Raw genomic sequence first — 16,909 nt, forward strand, 5'->3', positions numbered from 1 at the left:
AAGCAGTTAAAAGTTAAAATTCGCACATAGGTTCAACATGCATTAAATCAGATAATCAAGCCGAATATGACAGTTGAGCGACCGTGCTAGAACCACGGAACTCGGGAGTGTCTAACACCTTCTCCCGGGTTAATAGAATTCCTTATCCGGATTTCTGGTTCGCGGACTGTTAAACAGAGTCATTCTTTTCCTCGATTCGGGATTAAACCGGTGACTTGGGACACCCTAAATCTCCCAAGTGGAGACTCTAAAATAAATAAACAAATCCCGTTTCGATTGTCCTTTAATTGTAAAAACTCCTTCACCCCTTGCGGGGACGGAAAAAGGAGGTGTGACAGCTCTGGCGACTCTGCTGGGGAATTTTACAACCCAGAACCATTGGTTCAGGGTTAGAAATTCGAGCTTAGAATAATTGTTTTATTTGGCTTTGTTTATTATCTGATATTGTCATGAGATATGTGCTTCATATGCAAATGATGTGTGTTACCACTTTGATATTATTCGACTGTATATATAAACTGTGTCGAACCCCTCTCTTCTTACCTCCAGGGATGCTGCTCACTGGTTTGATACTCCCTATTCTGTTAGTGTCATATCCAAGTAGAAATAGGCTCGGATAAGCTACGAAGCCGGACAATTTTGCAGGTCCCCGGTAAGTTGCCCCCTCCTCGACTCGAGTGGTCCGCTCGGGTAAGCCAGGTCTAGAACAAAACCCAATTTTGAAACTTAGTAAAACCTGACTTCATGCCGGATACCTATTAGGAAACGTTTATTTGCATCACGTTGCATTTGACTTAGGGGGCTCAACACAGGGGTTGGGCCCGTCTAGGAAAAGCAACCTGAAACAAAAAAAAAAGACCATCCTGCTGCATCTTGTTTGTTGGCGCATTTAATTTGCTTCGAACTTGCATGTTGACCGGTGGGTGAAAACGGGAATTTTGAAAAATTGAGAGTTGCTCATTTAAGAAAAAACCAATGACCAAATAATGTGGGAACTCTGCCAAAATTTTGATTTTTGAAGAAAGAAAATTGGATTAGTGATTTAATTAATTTTTCTTACCCGAACTACGTCGGTTTGATTCTCACCGGATGTGAGATACGTAGGCAACCCTCATCGGGTCCAACTTCCCATTTTGCAAAAACGACCAGAAAAAATGACAAAATGTTGCCACTTTTATAAAAGAGTCAGGCGATGCCATTTTGCAAAAATAGCCGAATGTTCCCTAAAGAGGCGCCGGAAGGCTGACTTTGCATAAACAGCCACATTTGGTCATTCTTTTACCTTTCGGCCGGTTAAATCCCTACAGCCTTAAAATCTTCATCCCTGAAGAGTCAAAAGGCCGTATTTGGAAAATCAGTCTTTCTTTTCTCGAAAATTAGGGGAAAATGGGAAAATTAGTTTTGAGTCAAATAAAGATTTTGCTTTTGTCTAAATCACCTTAATAAATGTGCAGAATGAGCACGAGTAGGAATTCATTTGGGGCTATTATAAACGGGATCCCTTTGGGCTTACGCATGTGCTTGGAAGAATCAGAGCGAGATACAGTCAAGATGTACTTAGGAAACTTGGTTGGGTTACTGGACATTGATCCGCGAGGGGACATTATAAGGGTGTTAATTTCATTTTGGGACCTAGCACACAATGTATTTCATTTCTCAGACTTTGAGCTCACACCGACACTAGAGGAACTGGCAGGGTACATCGGATGTCCTAAAATCCCTATGAGAGAGCAGTATCTTATTGCACCAAGGACCGTGACCATACACAGGTTCTTAGACACCATGAAGATCCGCAGAATTGTACACAACCCAGAATTATCAGAGAGTTTTTGTAGTTTGGCGTTCCTGTACGACATGTACGGTCATCTTGGAGGGTTCGACAATCCCGAGGGTAAGATCTGCAGCGGGGAAAGCCGGCTGAAATGGGAAAGACATAGGTGCATTCCTTTTATGGTGGCCTTTCTGGGTTTTCTGGTATTCCCTAGAAAGGATGGGAAAATTAACATCCAAGTCGCTGGGGTCGTCAGCACTTTGCTCAAACAAGACAACATCACTCTGGCACCAATGATAATAGCAGACATCTTCCGCGCTCTCACTGTTTGCAAAACTGGAGGAGGTTTCTTTGAGGGTTGCAATGTACTACTGCAAATGTGGATGATAGAACACCTATGTCATCGCCCTCAGTTTCTGAAATATGAGTCCTCACAAAAGACTTGTATAAAAGAGTTTTCCACAAGGGTCGACGGGTTCAGCCTTCCAGAAGGGGTCGCTGAATGGGTCACTCTGCTGCGTTCCGTCTCAGCAAACCAGATAGAATGGGCATTTGGGTGGCTACCCATAGATGAAATCATACACATGTCAGCCGCCGAATCTCATTTGTTGTTGATGGGTCTCCAAAGTATCCAGCCCTACGCGCCATACAGAGTATTGAGATAGTTGGGGCGATGCCAAATAGTCCCAAAGGAAGAGGATCTGAGTGGCCAGGTGGTCGAAATCGGGCCTAGTGGGCAGTTCCCTGAAGCAGTCGTTCGGAGAATCTGGAATGAATGTCAAACCCTGAAAGTATATACTCGTGTACAAGACCGGGCCAAAGGCGAAGTGTCGCCAAAATACCTCACATGGTACAGAAGAGAGCTTGAGCACCAGAGACCAACTAAGAGAGCTCACGTCCAAGACTTTGTAGAATCATCGCAAGCACAATGGGGTTGGCTAGCAAAAGAGAAAGAATATCGGGTCGAGATTGGCAAGCTAAAACAACAAATTGAGGGGCTGAAATACCAAAGCAGCTTGCAAATTGATGCTGATACAGGAGAGAAAGCAGGTTGACTCAAGAAAACAAGGCCCTGAGAGCCCGAATCCGCCAAGACAGAAAGAATGCCGGTGACTAACAGAAAAGTCGGTCCAACAAGAGGTTGATAGCAGAGCTGAGGAGTCAGGTCAGCAAAAGCCGAGAGGACTTGGAGAGATCTGAGGCTTGCATAGCAAGAATGCGGGTCAGATGGGCAAAAGGTACAATGGCACGGAGAAAGCATCTACAACAAGTCATAAGGGATTATGAAATGAGCATTGGACTATTAAGAGAAACAAACTCCACTCTTCAGGAGCGGGTCTTTAAACAAGCCCGAGATGCCCAAGCAGATAGAAGGCGCTGTTATGATGTGATGGCCAGAATGGAAAAACAAATGGAGAGGTTCCAGGATCGACTCGCCGACAATGTTCAAGCACTGGGACTAAAAAACCGGCGAATAGAGCAACTATTCAGGGAAAGGGACAACATACGAGGTAGGATTGATGAGATTGGGCACTACATCTACATGAGGTGCTTAGCATGTGAGAAAATGCCTCGTGATACCCTACTTGCCTCCGTCATGGGCTACGTCCACCGGATCATGAATGAGTTTAAAAGCTTACAAAGGGGTCTTATACCAAAGCCCGCGGAAACACCGAACGATGCCTCGCGGGCACCTAGATTGAAAGCTTTAATGTATTCATAGTTCAAGTCTTGTTTGTTGACTTTATGGGTCTGTTATTCCCATATGCTGTTTTTCCCGTCGAGTCAGGTTAAGTATTTTAGAATCTGTATTTTGCTGTCTTTGTTTAAAACGAGTAGCTTGTAATAGAAAATATTGGTGATAAATTGAATATTGTGTCTTTACTTTACGGCAGAACTACGCCCGGTCTGATTCATGCGGGGACGTGATACGTAGGCAATCCACGTAAGATTCGACCACCACTAAAAAAAAAAGAAAGAAAGAAAAAGAAAGAAAGAAAAAGAAAAAAAAGAGAGAAGAAAGGAAAGAAGAAAAGAAAAAGAATAGAGAGGGAAACAGAGGGTTCCCTAAACACTTTAAAGGCACAAATAAAGCAAGTCGGGATGACGCATGCGGTTGAAGCAAAAACATGTTAGAAATGATTAACTGCTTAGGAACATTGCATCCCCAACGTGCAATTACCAAATCTGTTAAACTCTAACTCTAACAAGTTTGTTGTTTTCCAAAAATACCAGACAGTTAGTTGTTAAAGCGTTCTGGCATCACATCATTATCAAACCAGATCCAAAGGACTTGTACCAATAATCATGACTACTTCTGAAAACAGTGTCGAGGAAGAAAGGCCAGTAAGCCAGTTGCTGAAAGAGGCAATGGAGAAGATAGAGAGGATCGGATTGGAAATGAACGCGATGCAGTTAGCCTTGGCTAAAGTACAAAAGAGCCCGGAACCACCTGTTACTCCTACACTACGGCATATGTCGGAATACCCTCACCCTGGCCCTTCAACAAGCCTCCCGAATCACCACTATTATCAGGGGAGAAGCCCCTATGACTCCCAAGCTCCACCACCTCATCAACATTTCCCACCACCAAATGTTCCCGCTTTTATGGGACCCACACTAGTCATGCTGCAAAGATCAACTAGTGAGCCATTGTTTCAGGCTCACGATGCGCAATACTATCCCCCTGAACCCACATTCAATGTACCAGAACCCCATACCTATAATCCACACTTGGAGGTCCCGGCGGAGATTGAAAAGCCGGCTAAGGTTCCAGAGCAAGATGAGGTAATGAGGAAGTTCAAAAGCCTGGAGCAATCCTTCAGGAGCATGCACGGATTGGGCAACTAGGTCAGCGTGGCCTACAAGGATCTATGCCCTTTCCCGGACGTCCAACTCCCAGCAGGGTTCAAGATGCCCAAGTTTGACTTATACGAAGGGCACGATGATCCTATGGCACATTTACGGGGCTTTTGTAGCAAAATGAGAGGAGCAGGCAGCAAAGATGAGCTACTGATAACTTACTTTGGTCAAAGCTTAAGTGGATAAGCATTGGAATGGTATACCAGACAAGATCCCAGCAGGTGGTACACTTGGGATGATCTAGCACAGGCTTTCGCAGGTCACTTCCAATACAATCTCGAGATAGTCCCTGACCGCGTCACATTACTGAGGACCGGAAAGAAGCCTGGGGAGAGCTTTCGTGAGTTCGGTTTCCACTGGAGAGAACATGCAGCCAGGGTTGATCCTCTCATGAGAGAGGGGGAGATGGTGGACTACTTCCTGCAAACGCTGGATCCAACTTACTTTGGTCACTTGGTGACGACGGTTGGAAAATCCTTCAATGAAGTAGAAAAGATAGGGGTTATGATAGAAGAGGGGCTAAGGTCCGATAAAATCCGGAATTACTCAGCGCTTACGGCAACAACTCAGGCTATTCAGAGTGGCACAGGAGGTGCGCTGGGGAGGAAAAAGAAAGAAGAAGTTACCACGGTTGAGGCAGGCAGTTGGTCCAGGTCCGGCAAACCATACTACAACCAATCCAGACCCCACAATACAAATTATTCATACAGCCCGCCACAACACTACTATCCACCTCAAGAACCACACTTCTCCGTGCACCAAGCCTAAACATACACTCAGCCTCCGGCTCACCCGCAATGGCGCGCACCGGCTCCCCAAAACGCATATGCACCTCCGCAGAACACATACCCTCCACCCCAAAATGCCTATCCCCCACCAAGGGCCTACAGGAACCCTCCAGGAGCAAGCTTTCGAGGAAATCAAGCTTCTAGAAATGAAAGGCTACAGAGACAGAAAGCCTTTACTGAGTTGGGAGAAACCTATACCACCTTGTTCCACAAGTTGAGGCAGTTAGGTTTGTTGAGTCCTGTCGAGCCTAGGTGGCCAAACCCCCCACCCCAAAATTTGGACCAATCAATAAGTTGTGAGTACTGCTCAGGAATGCTAGGGCATGATACCGAAAAATGTTGGAGGTTGAAGCGTGCAATACAAGATCTTATTAACGCCACCAAGATCGAGGTCCAGACGCCGGAGGCACCCAACATCAACCAGAACCCATTGTCAGTGCACCACGAAGCTCATATGATCGAGCTTGTGCATAAAGGAGGGGATCCAAAGAAACCCTCACAGACAATGATGATGATCCGTGCCACTCCGAAAGAAAAATCGACCGGTGGGGGAAGCAGGAGTACAGTTGAAGGGGGAAGATGTCAAGCCAGTGGTGATATTATGGAAGAGTCCATCCACCGCAACAAAGAAACCAGAGCTAGCCAAATTGGTAGTATCGGGAGCATCATCCGCACCCGTAGTAGCTGTGAAAGGGGTCTACAGGGAACCGGTCATCATAAAGCCGGTAGTCCAATTGCCAGTGATTGATAGCAAGGCTGTGCCTTGGAAGTATGAAAAGGCAGTGGTAATGTACAAGGGAAAGCAAGTGGAGGAGGATAGTTGCGAGGCGCAGGGACTGACTCGATCGCGATAGTGTTTTACTCTCGTGGAGTTGAGAAGGTCCAACCCAGCAGTAACAAAGAAACTCGTGTCTGAAGAAGAGGCGGAGGAATTCTTGAAAAAGATGAAAGTGCAGGATTACTTCGTGGTCGAACAATTGAAGAAAACACCGGCCCATATCTCGTTGTTATCACTATTAATCCATTCAGACGAGTATCGCCGAGCCCTGATGAAGATACTAAATGAAGCTCATGTGCCCAACGAAATTTTAGTGAACCACCTTGAAATGATTGCCAACAAAATTTTTGAGGTAAACAGGGTAACGTTCTCTGATGATGATTTGCCAGTGGAGGGCACGAAACATAATAAAGCTCTCTACTTGACTGTCAAATATGAAGATTCGGCAGTTACCCGGGTGTTGGTGGATAACGGTTCAAGTGCCAATATTTGTCCATTATCCACACTGAACCAGTTGAAGATTGACCATGATAGAATCCACAAGAACAGCGTTTGCGTCAGAGGATTTGACGAGAGTGCAACAGACACCGTGGGGGATATTGTACTTGAGTTGACCATCGGCCCTATCAAGTTTACTATGGAGTTCCAGGTATTGGATGCCGCGATATCTTATAACCTTTTGTTGGGGCGACCGTGGATCCACGCGGCCAAAGCAGTACCATCCACATTGCATCAAATGTTTAAGTTTGAATGGGACAGACAAGATGTCGTGCTGTATGGGGAAGACACTGCGTGCACCATGAGAGGTGCCATTGTGCCATTCATAGAAACCAACAGTGACAAAGGGCCCTGGGTTTACCAGATCTTTGACGCAGTATCAGCAAACAAGATTCCCGAGGGTAAAAGCATTCCACACCCCAGGGTAGCTTCCGCAACCGTCATGATGGTTTCAGAGATGCTGGATAATGGGTTTGTGCCAGGAAAAGGCCTGGGGGCTGAGCTTTAGGGGATTGTTCAACCTATCTCCTTGCCCAAGATTTAGAGACCTTTGGACGAGGGTTCAAACCTACTGCGGCAGATGTAAAGCGAGCGCGGAAAATGAAGAAGAGAGTTTGGGTTCTTCCCAAACCAATTCCGCGTCTCTCCAGATCCTTTGTTAGAGCAAGTGCCAAGGGGTCACCGGTCCCGAAAATTCTCGGACCACTGATTGGGATGGACGGGGATTTGAATCAGAGCTTCGAAAGGTTGTTCGCTGATGTCAATGTAATAGAAGTTGGAGAGGGTTGCAGCAGAGTAGACATATAGTTTGTGGGGCTTAAGGCCAATACCAACAATTGGATGGCTACTCCTCTTCCTACCCGGGGGGGAGTCCTGGTAGTAGGCTTTGATTTTTCTTTCTTGTTTTTTGCATTATCCCAGGGTGTGATCCAAATCTCATTTTATTTTGTAAAGTGTGAACCCTGTTATCCCGCATTTTTAATAAAATTTTCTCTTCTTGTCTTGTTTTAATTTTGTTTTATTCTTTTTCTGAACATTTCTCTTTTTACTGGTTCTAATGACATGGCATGCACAACAGATCTTCGACCTAGTCTAAAAAATCAATCTGACTCCGACTTAATTGTACAAGAGATCAGTTATGATGATGAGTCCGAATACGACGAGGATGAAGCCTTTGAAGAAATAAACAGAGAATTGTGCCAGTTCGAAGAGAAACCCAAGCCTAATCTTAATGACACCGAAGCTGTCAATCTAGGGGATGCATATGATATCAGGGAAACCAAAATCAGCATCCACATTGAGCCAAACATCAGGGAGGAATTGATTAAGCACCGATCTAGTAGTTCACAAATTGCCCACTGACCCGGCATACCCTTCGGTCAAGAAAAAACTGAGGAAGTTTAAGACGGATATGAGTGTGAAGATCAAAGAAGAAGTGACCAAGCAGTTGCAGGCAAAAGTTATTCGGGTCACTCGATATCCCGATTGGTTGGCCAATGTGGTACCAGTGCCGAAGAAGGATGGGAAAATCAGGGTATGTGTCGACTACCGCAATCTCAACAAGGCAAGTCCTAAGGATAATTTTCCATTGCCCAACATCCATATCTTGATCGATAATTGCGCTGGGCGCAAGATCGGATCCTTTGTGGACTGCTATGCAGGATATCATCAGATCTTAATGGACGAAGAAGATGCGGAGAAGACGGCTTTCATTACGACATGGGGAACTTACTGCTACCGGGTAATGCCATTTGGATTGAAGAATGTTGGGGCAACATACATGAGAGAAATGACTACTGTGTTTCATGACATGATACACAAAGAAATTGAAGTGTACGTAGATGATGTGATCATAAAGTCCTAGCGTCAGGAAGACCATGTAGCAGACCTAAGGAAGTTCTTTTAAAGAATGCGAAGGTATGATATTAAGCTCAACCCGGCCAAATGTGCCTTTGGGGTTCCATCAGGAAAGCTGTTAGGATTCATCGTCAGTCAACGGGGTATTGAGTTGGACCCGTCCAAGATCAAATCCATCCAGGATTTGCCACCGCCAAAGAACAAAACGGAGGTGATGAGTCTGTTGGGAAGACTAAATTATATCAGCAGGTTCATCGCTCAACTCACGGTGACTTGTGAACCCATATTTCGGCTGCTGAAGAAAGATGTTGCGGTAAAATGGACGGCGGAGTGTCAAGAGGCATTCCACCAAATCAAGGGGTATCTATCAAATCAACCTGTATTGGTCCCACCTGAGCCGAGGAGACCATTAATTCTTTATCTGACGGTCCTGGAGAATTCGTTTGGCTGCGTGTTGGGGAAACACGAAATTACAGGAAGGAAGGAGCAAGCCATCTATTATCTTAGCAAGAAGTTTACAGTATATGAGGTCAAGTACACTCAGCTCGAAAGAACATGCTGCGCCCTAACTTGGGTGGCTCAGAAATTGAAGCACTATTTGTCCTCGTATACTACTTATCTCATTTCCCGTTTGGATCCATTAAAGTACATTTTCCAGAAACCTATGCCTACAGGGAGGTTAGCAAAATGGCAAATTTTACTCACAGAGTTTGATATCGTCTATGTGATGAGGACGGCCGTGAAAGCCCAAGCGCTGGCCGATCACTTGGCTGAGAATCCTGTTGAGGAAGAATACGAGCCATTGAGGACGTATTTTCTGGACGAGGAAGTAATGCATGTAGGTGAGCTGGAATTACCCAAGGAACCAGGTTGGAAGCTTTTCTTTGATGGAGCCGCAAACGCAAAGGGAGTTGGAATAGGAGCAGTACTTATTTCTGAAACAGGACGTCACTATCCTGTTACAGCTCAGCTGCGTTTCTATTGTACCAACAACATGGCTGAGTATGAGGCATGCATTTTGGGTCTGTGACTAGCTGCAGACATGGATGTCCAGGATGTTTTGGTCTTGGGAGACTCGGACCTCCTGGTGCATCAGATTCAGGGTGAATAGGAAACATGGGATTTGAAACTCATACCATATCGACAATGTTTGCACGATCTGAGCAAGCGATTTCGATCAATGGAATTCAGACACATCCCAAGAGTTCATAATGAGGTTGCCGATGCATTGGCCACCTTAGCATCGATGCTACACCACCCCGATAAAATTCATGTTGACCCATTACACATTCAGGTTCGAGATCAGCATGCTTATTGCAACATGGTAGAGGAAGAAGTGGATGGCGAGCCATGGTTTTATGTCGTAAAGGAGTACCTTAGGATGGGGATATACCAGGAGCAGGCCACCGGAGACCAGAAAAGAGCCATTCGGCGATTGTAAAATGGGTTCTTCCTCAGTGGAGGAGTGTTGTATAGAAGAACCCCAGATTTGGGATTGCTGAGATGTATAGACGCCGGTCAAGCCACCACAGTTATGGCAGAGGTGCATGCTGGAGTTTGTGGGCCACATATGAGCGGATATGTATTGGAAAAGAAGATTCTTCGAGCAGGGTATTATTGGCTCACTATGGAGCGTGATTGTATTAATTTCGTGCAGAAATGCCATCAATGTCAGATACACGGAGATTTGATTTATTCTCCGCCAACAGAATTGCATACAATGTCAGCGCCATGGCCATTTATTGCATGGGGCATGGATGTCATTGGGCCTATTGAGCCGGCAGCGACCAACGACCATAAGTTCATTCTGGTGACCATCGACTACTTCACTAAGTGGGTTGAAGCTAAAACTTTCAAGTCGGTAACCAAGAAGGCAGTGGTGGATTTTGTTCACTCCCATAACATCTGTAGATTTGGGGTCCCAAAAGTGATCATCACGGATAATGGTGCAAATCTTAACAGCAATCTGATGAGAGAGGTATGTCAACAGTTTAAGATTACACACCGCAATTCCACCCCATATCGTCCCAAGGAGAATGGAGCAGTTGAAGCATCCAATAAGAACATCAAGAAGATACTGAGGAAGATGGTAGAAGGATCTAGAAAATGGTATGAGAAATTACCATTTGCATTGTTGGGTTATCGCACTACAGTTCGGACTTCAGTAGGTGCAACTCCTTATTTATTGGTATACGGAACTGAAGCAGTGATACCAGCAGAGTTCGAAATTCCGTCCCTCCGGATTTTCGCTGAAGCCGGGATTGATGACGATGAATGGGTCAAAGCTCGACTGGAGCAGTTGAACTTAATAGATGAAAAAAGATTGGCAGCAGTGTGTCATGGCCAGTTGTATCAAAAGAGAATGACAAGAGCATACAATAAGAAGGTACGCCCCAGAAAATTTGAAGTAGGGCAACAAGTATTGAAACGGATCCTCCCACATCAGATCGAAGCAAAAGGCAAGTTCGCCCCAAATTGGCAAGGGCCTTATGTTGTGACTAGAGTGTTATCCAATGGCGCTTTATGTCTGACAGATATCGAAGGAAGATGCATCGACATGGCTATCAATTCTGATGCAGTCAAAAGATATTATGCGTAATTTCTTTGATTGTGATAGTTATTGGTTCGTTTGTTTGTACTTGGTACTTATTGAATAATGAAATGGCGGAGGCAATTCTTTGTTCTATCCAAACACTTTTAACCTTTGCTTCCCCCTTTGAGCCTTATTTATTCTTTCATACTCCTCTTTTGGAGTCACTAATGAAAAAAAAATGATGATGAAAAATGAAACAAGAGAAAAGTCACAAGAAAAACAAAGGAATCAAAGTGAACCACGTTCGACCTGATTCCTCTAAGAGGATACGTAGGCGCTTCACGACTCGGTCGCAATATGACAAAATGTCACAAAAAATCAAAAGTCCCTCAAGCAAGAAAACTGGGGCAGAAATTATGTTTTTTAATTTTGATTTTTGAAAAACAGAAGTCTGATTCCAAGAGTTGTAATATCTTACTCATCAAATTATTTTGAATTTCTTAATAACCTTTTCTTTTCTTTACCCACACAAAACCCACATCTCATGTCCAAAAGACCTCCCGATCGTTATCTGAGAGGCGCCAAATCAGGCAGATGAAAGCCAAGGGTAATACAGTGATCCCCAACCGGACGAGGGTCATAAGCTGAAGAAATTCATAGGCAAAAGAATACCCAGTAGAGAGAATCTTATCGGTAACACTCCGATCCCCAGCTGAAAAAATGAGATGAGAGAGTCTTATCGGTGAAAACCTTCACAGGCACCATAAGGCGACGTACGCTGAGAGAAACAAAATGAGAGAGTCCTGTGGTGAAAACCTTAGCAGGCACCATAAGGCGACGGGAGCTGAGAGAAAGGAGAGAGTCTTATTAGTGAAAACCCCTCGAAGGGCACTATGAGGCAACAAGATGAGATCGGCAGAAAGAATCCGCATATGGTAAAAGTTAGGCGTCTGGTTATTCCAGGCAAATGAGGCCATCAGGATGATTGATTAGTACAAATAGACTGGGTCGACTAATCCGGAATGCACGACATGATCGTTGGGACCAGTCATACCGTCCAGATAAGTTCTTTCCTTTTCTTTTTCCCCAGCATTTGTTCAGAATTTTTTTTTCTCTTTTTCTATCTTTTCATTTCTTTGTCTAAAAGAATTTTTCCAGAAATTTGTTTTGAGAAGGATTTTTCAGAGTTTACTACCAGTTGCCAAAATGGTACAAAGCAAAATGCGAAAGGGACAGGCCAAATACAAGGCAATAAGACAAAAGGCGTTTGTTGCAAGACCAAATGACAAACTGGCCTAGAAAGTTAAGGGGGACATGGAAGAAAGCGGAAAACAACGGTTGAGGAACTTATGAACTAAGTTCCAAGAATATCCCCAGCAGAACTTCGATAGATCACTGACCAAGTTCCAAGGTGGTCAGACAACACAGAAAGGGGGAAGGAGGAAGAGAGAATTAATCCGCAGCAAAATAACCCCAACAGTCCTATCCTCAATAACGTTATCCCCAGATGATAACATTTAATCCCCTGCAGTACTGAGGGAAAATAAAACTTTTAAGGGAGTAGTTTTGGAGTCGAAGAAGACTCCCTCAGCATGTTTTGAAACAAAAGAGCGGGGAAGGGATAAATGGAAAAACCATCCCCAGCAGAAATATCATCCCCAGCAAGTAACGTCATCCCCAACCAGTTTTGGGAGCGCAAAGCAAGGGAGAGGGAATGAAAAAAAACCATCCCCAGCAGGAGTGACACGATCACTCACCGTGTTTTAAACTAATAAGATTTTCTTTGATTTCTACAGGAAAATAAAGGTTGATGATGGCAGAAAGACACGCCACAATGATCACCAAAACTGGGCCAGAAAATTTTCTGCCATGATCAAAATTTTCTCGGAGGAACGAGGAAACAAACTCAAATATTTTCATGTTTTTAGATAGATAGGCGCCCACCTGTATAACGAGAGGAATATTTTCATGTTTGTAGATAGATAGGCGCCCACCTGTATAACGAGAGGAATACTTTCATGTTTTAGATAGATAGGCGCCCACCTGTATAACGAGAGGAATATTTTCATATTTGTAGATAGATAGGTGCCCACCTGTATAACGAGAGGAATATTTTCATGTTTGTAGATAGATAGGCTCCCACCTGTATAACGAGAGGAATACTTTCATGTTTTAGATAGATAGGCGCCCACCTGTATAACGGGAGGAATATTTTCATATTTTTAGATAGATAGGCGCCCACCTGTATAATGAGAGGAATATTTTCATGTTTTTAGATAGATAGGCGCCCACCTGTATAACGAAAGAAATATTTTCATGTTTTTAGATAGATAGGCGCCCACCTGTATAACGAGAGGAATATTTTCATGTATGTAGATAGATAGGCACCCACCTGTATAACGAGAGGAATATTTTCATGCTTTTAGATAAATAAGCGCCCACCTGTATAACGAGAGGTATATTTTCATGTTTTTAGATAAATAGACGCCCACATGTATAACGAGAGGAATATTTTCATGTTTTTAGATAGATAGGTGCCCACCTGTATAACGAGAGGAATACTTTCATGCTTTTAGATAGATAGGCGCCCACCTGTATAACGAGAGGAATATTTTCATGTTTTTAGATAAATAGGCGTCCACCTGTATAACGAGAGGAATATTTTCATGTTTTTAGATAAATAGGCGCCCACTTGTATAACGAGAGGAATATTTTCATGTTTTTAGATAAATAGGCGCCCACTTGTATAACAAGCGGAATATTTTTCAGTCCTTACATGTCAGGTCTTGAAACTAGCAACTCACCGGAAAGCAGAAGGTTGCAACGAGAGATCCCAGCGCAAATTCAAGCGCATGAGCCAAAAGGAAGATAAGAAAAATCTCGAGAGAAGCGGCCTTTGAACATCAAATTATTCCCAGCATAACAAAAGCTTAATGAAGGAAGCCATATCCCCAGCAGACTGAACCAGGCGGTGAGAATTGGTATTCAGAGAAGCAAAAGGCCGGTGTCATCCCCGTCAGTTCTCGAAAAAAAGAAGCACTGGAATAGACGCAAGCTGACAAGAAAGCAAGGCATCAAGAACAAATGGAAGATAGATGGGATCTTGTAATCCGTAGTCTAGCCTAGCTTCTTGATTTTTCTTTTAAGCACGGTGTAATAAGGAGATCGGTGAGCAGTGATAACAGCATGCAACAACAGTAACATTGCAGTCACATGGTAGTCCCAGCTACCAAAACTTCCCGAACTTCATTAACCTGATTCCCTTTTAGCCAGGGATTTGTAGGAAACCTTTGAAGTAAAGATTCGGTTAAATCTTTTCAAAAATTCTTCACACAGAGTATTCCAACGGGAAAAAATCGCTCGTATCCACTCACTTTATCTTTGTACAAAAACTCTTTGTGTTTCGGACAAAGAGGGGAAGCTGTGAGCACGTGATTTTTGCTTCACAAAAACTACTCCAAAACAAATCAAAAAACAAAACAAATTTCATCTGTGTACAATTTTGAGAATTTGCGTGACATTTTGGTAATTGTTTTGTCCGTAAATATTTACCCTTGTTGTGATTAGTTAAAAATACAAAAATACATGTTGCATGCATTTAGGAATTAATGGTGCATTTAGGAATTAATCAACCATAATTTGGTTAAAAGAAAATCACAAAAAAAAAAGAATAGGCATGTGTGTTTCTTGTCCTTATGTGATTTTATTTAATGTTTAATTTGTGTGTTAATTATTATAAGTGTTAAATAATATGTGTAATTTTACTTTTTGATTTTACAATTTATTTAGGATTTTTGTTCAATTTTAGGTAATTGAAGTAGAAAAGAAAAAGAGTTGAAAAAATGAAACTCGGATTAGGCCCAAGAAAAATCAGGCCCAAAACCAAGACACATACCCAGTCCAAACGCCTTGTGCCCGGTCCATTCCAATAATTATTGGAACGACGTCGTTTTGCGGCAATCAATCCCAGCCATCGACCTTACATAATCCAACGGCTCAGAATTCGTCCCCCTTACCCGTTCCCTGAACCCGACCCGTTGCCCGGTTCGAACCGCCCCCCTACTTAAACCAAACGACGCCGTATTGGTTAACTCCTCTAATACTGGCCTTTGATCTTGATAGATCCAGCGGCCAGGATTAAACCACCCACCCCGTATAAGAACCCCAATCCCTCACCCCACACCCCCAAACCAAACCCCCCATCACCTACTGTTCACCATCGTCTCAATGACAGACCTTTCCAACCCTAGCCGCCTTAGGACTCCCCCACCGTAAAACCGGCAACCACGATGCCGATGACCACCACACTAACACCCCTAAATCACCATGACCCCCTCTCTCCAAATCCACACTCAGTTTACTTCAAATCTTCCCCGAACATCTCGAATCTTCGTTTGAAGGTTCGAGCAAAAACCAGATCTACACCTACCAACCCCAAATTCATACCACAACACCTCCTAACCTCCCTCACACCCTAAACGCCATTGATTCCGTTCGAATCTGATCGGAGCTGGACGAATCCCAAATCAAACCACAAAGAACCCTAAAAAAGATCAAAAGTTGAGATCTGTCCAAATTAAAAGATGATGTGGGGTCTAATCGACTTTAGTCGAAGTGTTCTTAGTTGAGAACACTCGTTTAAAGTCCATTAGACCTCAAAAATGGTGGAGTCCGAGTTTGAGCCTGGGTCAGTTTTGATTTCGAATCCCTGAGGTAATTTTTCCCTTTCTTTTGCTCTCCTATGAATTTTATCTGTTTTTTATGTTTAGTTTGGTTTGTTTTTTATTTTTCTGTCAAGTCTGTGGATCCTGAGGTAATGTTTAGTTTGTTTTTGTGTGTTTTATTGATTGTTTATTGTCTATTATAGCTTGTATAGTCGTTTAAATAAGTGTCGTCAATTAATTTGTTTAAAAATTAGAGGAAACAGGATAGTAGCTCATTAATGTCCTCCATGTGCGTTTGCCAGCCATAAATCTGTATGTTAACTTGTAATGAACCTGTTGAATATGTTCAGTTTTGTCTTTGAATTAGACTTCTCATTCATTCAGTAACCCCATGATCTTCATAGTTTACCACGGAGGCCTGATTGTCACTGCTTCATCATTTGCTCCCTGTTGGTTGTTTGATTTAAGTTGGTCAGGATTGGTTCCCAATTTGATCAACTTATCTGATTGATATCCCTATGTGATCTGATTTTAAGTTGGACTTAGGTTGAGAATTGGATATAGTTGTAGAAACCTAATAGGTCAACCTGAAATCAGTGTTGATTTTAAGCTTATACAATTAGTAATCAGTGATTTGCTAAAATTTAGAGGGGTTTTATATACTGACTAATAAGGCTTAGGGTAATACAGTAATATGTAAGGGTTAAGGGGTAATTTTGGGAGTTTAATAGGATCTTAACAGTTTGTAAGCTTAAGTCTGCCTAGTGGTAATTTGTTAACCTTAGTTTAATTGTCAGCGGAGAACAAGACATAAGAACATGGGAGTTTAAAATGAATACTCTTAACCCATGACTCTTGATTAGAACAATAGGACAAGCATGGGGAACAATATAGTGGACGTCAAGAAAAGACATTTAGGCATGGGGAATTAAGGAGTATGGGCAGAATAAAAGGTTGAAGGTATCAAGGCAGCTTGGCTGGCCTGTTTTGCTTATAAATAGGCTCATATAGAACAAAAAAAGGGCTGGGGATTAAGTTTTTCAAAGAGGAAAAAAACAGGAAGATTTCAAAAAAAAAAAAAAAAGCCCAGAGAATAGAGTTTATTTCCAGAACATATAGGCTGGATTTTTCACACAACAAGTCCAAAGAATAGAGTTG

Source organism: Nicotiana tabacum, chromosome 16 (genome assembly GCF_000715075.1).
Source record: "Nicotiana tabacum cultivar K326 chromosome 16, ASM71507v2, whole genome shotgun sequence".
NCBI lineage: Eukaryota > Viridiplantae > Streptophyta > Magnoliopsida > Solanales > Solanaceae > Nicotiana > Nicotiana tabacum.